This window comes from Misgurnus anguillicaudatus, chromosome 10 (assembly GCF_027580225.2).
Source record: "Misgurnus anguillicaudatus chromosome 10, ASM2758022v2, whole genome shotgun sequence".
Lineage (NCBI taxonomy): Eukaryota > Metazoa > Chordata > Actinopteri > Cypriniformes > Cobitidae > Misgurnus > Misgurnus anguillicaudatus.
Window position 1 is genome coordinate 25,906,018 of NC_073346.2, and position 7,408 is coordinate 25,913,425.

At 38.6% G+C, this 7,408-nt stretch overlaps 1 long non-coding RNA gene across 1 annotated transcript; it reads right to left on the minus strand.

Moving 5' to 3' along the window:
- Window positions 1-581: 581 nt before the first annotated feature.
- LOC129447679 (uncharacterized) lies at window positions 582-6,087 on the minus strand. The gene is made up of 3 exons (XR_008645545.2): window positions 5,991-6,087; window positions 881-984; window positions 582-790 (listed from the first exon to the last, which is right to left on the minus strand). It is a non-coding gene; the product is annotated as an uncharacterized lncRNA (long non-coding RNA).
- Window positions 6,088-7,408: the final 1,321 nt, after the last annotated feature.

Sequence of the window (7,408 nt, forward strand, 5' to 3'; positions counted from 1 at the left end):
GGCCTGACTGCATAAACATTTACAATTAACGTAAGTGCGTGTGCTTAAACGCTCATACTGTATGCAAGCAAACGTTTTAATTGAAGTAAAATACTGGCTCAATTTCAGTAAAGTACTAAAACGAGCAATATACAACAATATGCAGACCAAACAGAAGAGGCTTTTATTGTCTATATTTGGAAGCTGTTTTGGGGCTTTGTGCTTCTAAGCACATTTACGTTTTGGATGAGCTTAAAATGGTTGGGAATAAAATTCGTGTATATATGCAGACCATGACGCATTGCAGCATTAAAATTTGGTTGTTTAACATTTTAATAAGTATGTATAATAGTTCACCAGACTGGAGGTTTCTTTAATTAGTTAGCGGCGGGGTATGCATTCTTACAGATGACATATTTTACAGTAGTTGAATAGTTGTTTCATGCACATATGTTTAAGAGATGCTTTTCCTTGACTCACAGCCCTAATTAAAAAAATTGAGGAGCTGGACATAAGGAAATTCAATAAGCTTTTAAGTTGTTATGCTGTTATGAATGACTTTGTTGTGATTGTGGCCCAGTGGCTTCAGTGCGTTTATTGGACAAAGAGTGATTTCTAAGACTCAGTCTCAGCCAGAGAGGGTTATTTCCACAGCGTAGCCCAACAAGTTCTAGGTCACCATCTGGAGTGTACCTACAGCCCTTCATCTAGCCAAGGAGATTGCTCTTTATCTGCCTGTCTCTTTTCTCCCCATCGGCTCTCCTTCCATCCTCCATTCCTTTTTTTGCCCGCCTTACTGTTGCTTGACAACCTGCCAGGATAAAGGAGATGTGTAATGGGGGAAGAAAGGAGGAGAAGATGAGAGAAGAGCCGAATCTCACCCACGTCTCCCCGGACCAACCTGCTCCTTGAGGAGAGTCCAATATCATCACACCGTTTCGGTTGCGGGATTGATTTCAGCCGTTGGTCAGAAGCCCAAAACTTCCCATGGGAGGGGATTTTCATCTGATTTAATAAAGAGGAAAAGAATGCCAAAATCATAAAATAATGGATTGCCTTCAGCAGAACTCATCTAATATTATCCACTGGTTCTATTTTCTCTAACAGGAGTAATTTTAAGCAAAGGCATCAAGCTGAACCATAAACCGGTTGGAAAATAAAAAAGGGGGAAATTGTACTTTACAAAACCACAAAGCTGTTGCAGAAAGGCCGTTAAAAATAGCAATTTCTAAAATCCATTGCGCAAAATATGTATCCAAGTGCACTATTTACCAGCACAACTATTCCTCAGGGAGTTTTTATTATAGATAAACACCTCTGCTCCATAACCGCACATAAACCCACACTTGCATTCTCACAGTATTTAAAAAAACAGACTATATTGCAGATAAAAGTTAAACATTTCTCTCGTAGGCTGTGTGTGTGTACAGGTAGGTGTGTTAGAGTTTGCGTCAGAGAGGAGGGAAGACGTCTGCTTTCCTTGATACAGGCTACCTGCTGCTGTTAACTGATTTTTGCCCCGCTTATCTCCTTCTACATGGGCTAGAGGTTTTAAGAGAGTTTCAATATATACAGTATGCCCTGCTTTCCAAATGTAACTTTGTTTATTAAAATTTCCAAGGAATGGAAATTTAGAAAAACAGATGTCGCAAATGATATCAGACACCAGATTTGCTCTCTACCCACTATTGTGTCTCCACCTCCCCCAAAAAATATTATGCAGACGGGACTCATGAATATGCATGATTATTTTGGGATGCATAAATTCATAATGTTTGAGTTTTTTCACCCCAACAAATAATTCAGCACTCGCAACTCTTTGAAATTCAAAGCGTTCACAGCGTGCTCACGCAATTGATTCCGAATAAAAAATCTTTTAGGGTAACAAAAATAACGTAGCGATAAAAACAGATAAAAATAATAATTCAAGAACTAGGAGCCGGTGCTGGTACTCATCATTTTACAGTTCTGTAATTTTATATTTATTGTGAACCCTGTAGGAAGGATGCTGACTCTGCCACTTCTCACAATAATAACCTTGTCCCTTATCTTTTCATTTAGTCATTTTTTTTTGCCCCCGCACCTCATTATTCCCTCTCCCCTCTGCTTACACTTCCCTGAAAAGCTCCCAAATAACCCTGAAGTGCCTATTCACCATCTTAATGTTGTGCTTGTGCAACAAAGGAGAGTGGGGCAAAGGAAGGTGGGAGTATGAGAAGGGGGGCTTATATATGCTCGGCGACAAAAGAGCCTGGCAGGTTTGAAACCAGTCTGGACCACCACGGACAAAAAAAGCAGGCGGCTTTACGAACACATCATTTCGCTTCTAACGTGCCGTTATGGCCAATACAAACAAAAGCAAAGCATATGGTTGCACTGAATCACTCTGGCTGAGAATTGGTAGAAAACATTAAAGTTTGCGGGGCAATAACAGGGACAATTATGCGCAACATACGGAAATATATTTTGGTGAATTATCTATTTAATAAGCTATCGGTACAAAACAAACTGGCAGCCCCAGAGGTCTGACATGGTCTGATAAGAGCTCAGTCCCAAGCTAGGCCTGATTGGAGTGCATCCTAAAACACACGCACACCTTACCCAGGCTAAATGGTGCATGCATTCTTTGCTATACACTACATGCAATGACACATTTTGTGGTTTATATTAATACACAGGTGGCCATCCAAAACAAGCATGCCACACTAGAAGGCAGACAAAAGACATGGTCCAAATCTATGTGTGTGTGTGAAAGAGAAAGCACATGTCAAAGGGAGCAAACGCGAGTGATCTAACAATGCAACTGAATAATAAACATGCATGCAAACAAACAAAGGAGGTGTCTACTGTATAAGACGACCGTCTTATCAGTCAATGTAATACTGATTTTGCAAAGAGCTGATAGGACAGAGCATCAAGGATTCAGTGCTCATTATCAGTGGCTATGCTTGTATGTGTGTGTGTGTAGAGGCTAATATATTCTGGCAGCCATGTGCTAAGCTGTGTGTGTACCCTAATGTATTCATACAGCCATGCGGAGGGTTGGAGCACTTAGCATGCGCTACAGGTTTCCTTTGTCCCTTGAGACAGTGATGAACGAGTCGTTCTCTCACATAAAGACCTGGGAGTTACACCCAACAAGCACAAACGCAAACACTTGCGCGCACGCACTCTGCAAGTGAAGTGACACACTCCAATGAGCTATAATTAAAATAGCCCTGAAATAAACATATTCAACTGACAAACAGACTAAGAAGCTTCCTGCATGTACAGTGTGTATGCGAGGAAGGGAAGCAAACATAGGCATACATGCTACATGCGGTTGCTCACACATACGTATGTATGATAATGTGTAAGACATGTGCTCAGGCCTACAAAGATAAGCTGGACCTGTATAATGTAACGATTAAATAATCATCTCATCGCGATTGTTTGATTGTATCACGATCATTTCAGATCACCGCAATGATTGCACATCTCTTTAAAAACACAAGGGGGAGCTACAGCGACTGTATAAATGAGACCGAGATGGTGCTCTTTAACTGACATTGCAATGCCATACATTGCAAAGCCATTCAATACAGTGGATTAAGACAGGCCCAACAGGCTACTACAATTTAAAGAAATGCTGCAAAACTTTGATAAGTAGTATGAATTGCCAGGTAAGGAATTATTTTCAGTTATTTTTCAGACACTTTTGATTGTGTTTATTTCTTATGAAGAATTTTCAGATTTTTGAAAGATATATTCATTAAATAATTACTTTTAAGTACGTGTATTAATATTTACTGCCAGGTAAACCTTGCAAAAAATTTAAAGGTGCAGTGTGTAATTTTTAGAAGGATCTCTTGACAGAAATGCAAAATAATATACAAAACTATATTATCAGGGAGACCTTTTTATAATGAACCGTTATGTGTTTATTACCTTAGAACGAGACCTTTTTATCTACATACACCGAGGGTCCCCTTACATGGAAGTCGTCATTTTGTGCCGCCATTTTTTACAGAAGCCCTTAACGGACAATTTTTTTTACTAAGTTGTCTCCAACGATGACATGTTTGTCCGGTGGCGGCTACCGTAGCTTTTATATGTGTTTCAAAAGCGAGGGGTGAGGAGTAGACTAAGCCGTTGGTTGCAATTTGCAACCTCACCACTAGATGGAGCTAAAATTTACACACTGCACCTTTAATTTAAATAATCACAACAGTGTGAAAATTATTTCATGAACAAACACAAAAATGTATGAGAATTAAATGTCAAAGCAATAAATCAGACAATTAATCGCCAAAGTCCTAAAACAGGCAATTAATCGCCACAATTTATTAGACAATTAACCATCAGCCAAATTTCATAATCGTGACAGCCCTACAGGAAATAAATAATCGTTCAATATTTCAACATACAAAACACCTTTATGGGATAAAGTTGTTACAGAGCACCTCAGGAAAACAAATACAGCTTTTTGCATCAGTGGGTAGGTCAATAATGTTAAAATCTGTATTTTGAGACGGGTGCCCAAAATGAAGGCATGTGTGCCATTACGAATTTTGTGCAACTTTCCAAAAGAATTTCATTAAAAAACACAAATTTGATTCAAACCCCTACTGCAAAGAAGAAATATTATAAATGTGTATCAAACCCCTGTTGGCAGAACCTACATTACCTTATAAAAGAAAACGTTAAAGAATCTTTAGACTTCGATGTAACGCTACATTCACACGGAGCGTAAGCGTTAACGCTTAATGGAAGGCTTGTCTGAAGCGTGGCCAACAGCCAATCGCAGTGGCCGCAGCACATGCTCCGGTCTTCCATAAACGTAATTGTCTGGCTCTGCCTAGGTTATTTGCATAAAGCAATCTGATTGGCTGACGCACGCGTTGCCGCTTGAAAAGTTGAGAAATGTTCAACTTCTGCCGCGTGCAACGCATGACGTCACCCATTAAAAGTGAATGGGAAGCATTAACGCTTACGCCCCGTGTAAAATGCACTGTAAAAGTCTTGCTTGCCAAAAAAGAAACACGTTTGAAGTTTAAGGCTTTATCCCATTAATGACAGTTAAAGTGTGCTATTTCAAGCCTTAATCAAATTCAAACTTTAGCTACTTTAACTTCGCGGTCTATCTCTCTATGTGACGAAAAATGTGGAAATGTGTGTTTTTATAATTAGTCTCTGTTGTGGACATTATTTTAGAGCTCTGGGATGTTTTAGCGCCTGAGGCGCAGCATCACACACTTAGGTCTGTTAATAAGCTGTCCACAAGCACAACATCTGGACCGTTCTGCTTTCTCTAACAGTCTGTCTCCCTTTCCTCAACAGTAAAACTTTGATATCTTACTTTCTCTGTGAAAATACAGCACACAATGTACTTGTAATGAAATCAAAATGAGTTTTGATAAAATTCTAAATGTTCTAGAAGAGTCAGCCATTTCTCTAACTACCCACGTCAGTGCACTGAAACAATGCATTGTGGGAATGTCTAGGGAGAAAATACACAAAAATGCAGTAATGTTACTCCAGTCCTTTGAGTCTTGTGAAATGGAAGACAAATGGCACAAAATTTCCAACATATTTAACAACAACAAGTATTTTATGAAATTATAAATATTTTTTACTAGCGTACTTTACAGCAGCACTATACTTTACGACAGCAATGACAAAGATAGACATCAAGCAAACTACTGTATAGCAGAAAGATAACAGGAATACAAGGTCTTAAAAACCAGCGTTGCTGATAAATACATCTATGGACATGATTTAATTTGAAATCTCATATTTATGTCACCGGTAATTAAATCATCAGTATCTCAGTGATAAGTATCGAGGACCTTGATAGTGCTTGAATTTACATGCATGATAATGATTCACATTACAGAGAGTAAAATAAAACACAGTCGCAATGTGAATATTGAATTGAAGAAGGCCTTTGCTAAAGCTTACCATAAAAAATGAGCAGTTCGAAAAGCGTGCAAGAGAAAAGATAAGGTTAAAGATGCCCACAGTCAGTTCACCTCTGTTTGTAGGATCAGTGATTCATCTATGATGCCACGTCTCAGTCACAGACCACAGCGAGCATCCATGAGCAATGGCTCGGTTGAGGGATAAGCTGAAAAGCAAACCATGTAATTACAGTAAATACATCAAATACAACAAAACTGTAGTTCTTCTTTTTGGTTTAAGCCATTTTTTATAAAGCTTTGGTAAGATTTACCATACACTTCCCAAAGTATATTGTGAGATTTTTGTGTAATGAGCTTTTTTGAATATGATCTGAAAACAAGATCAATGTGTTGCCTGCAAAATTTCAAAATGATACATAGTTCGAAATGCTCAAAATCTATTATTTATTTATTTATTTTATTAGAGAATTTGACTGATGCCTTACATAGAAAATTATGTTTATAAACAGAACAGCTTTGAAAACGTGAACGATTTGAAGATTTGTCAAGCTGAATTACTAAATATGAGTGTGTTTTACGTGTAATCCATCATGCATCATGTTCAGGAACTCATCATGAGATGTGAAGAAAAGCTTTTTTAGTGTAAGATAAATGTAATTGGACATGCAGTATCATTTGGCACTATAAATAAAGTGTTTAATATTTTACTGGTGCAAATGTGTCTTCACGCCTATTTGAACATTTGGTGCACATAAGTGCACTCATGGGTAAGTGTGGTGATTTGGAACAGCATTGCCTTTATATGCTTACACTAGCCACTTTCACACAGTAATTTCGGTAAATTACCATGAATTTACCAGAATGAATTTACCTGTAAATACAAAAATGTGCTGTTCACGGTTTACACAACCACGCACACACAGGCAGTTACGTCCCATCTTTTTATCATAACATTCACACATCACTATCAAAATACCAGTAAACTCTGTTAGAAAGCGAAATTTAACTACCTGTGGTGTACGGCGAGCTCAGTGTTGTATTTGTAAACAATGGCGGGTTATGACTATATCCACAGTCTGTTTTTTGTTGTTTTCACATCTGTGGCAAACGCGGGCGGTCGCAAAGTTGCTCGTGACCAAACAACATTGCATTAGGCGACGTCAAACAAAACCTGTCCTGTTTGCACATGACGTCAAACACAGTACTGTTTGCACATTAGGCTTCATTGATGGTGTTCTAAAATCTTCGGCAATTCGGCCATTAGATGGTAAGCTGTTTTAAACAACTTTGGTGAAGAAACGTGTACGTTAACTCTTCAGGTGGGCTCGACTTTTGAGGAGCGTGAAACGTCCGTAAACAGTGTGTGTGTGGGGGGGGGGTAAAAACGTGTTATCTGATCAAAACATTATGATTGGCCCGAAGCTGTCAGCGCGGTCTGACGTCGTCCATTCTAAATGCTGGTAATCTATATTTTTTGTTTACACATAGCGCTTACCGATAAATTACTGGTAATCTTACAACCTCTCTTA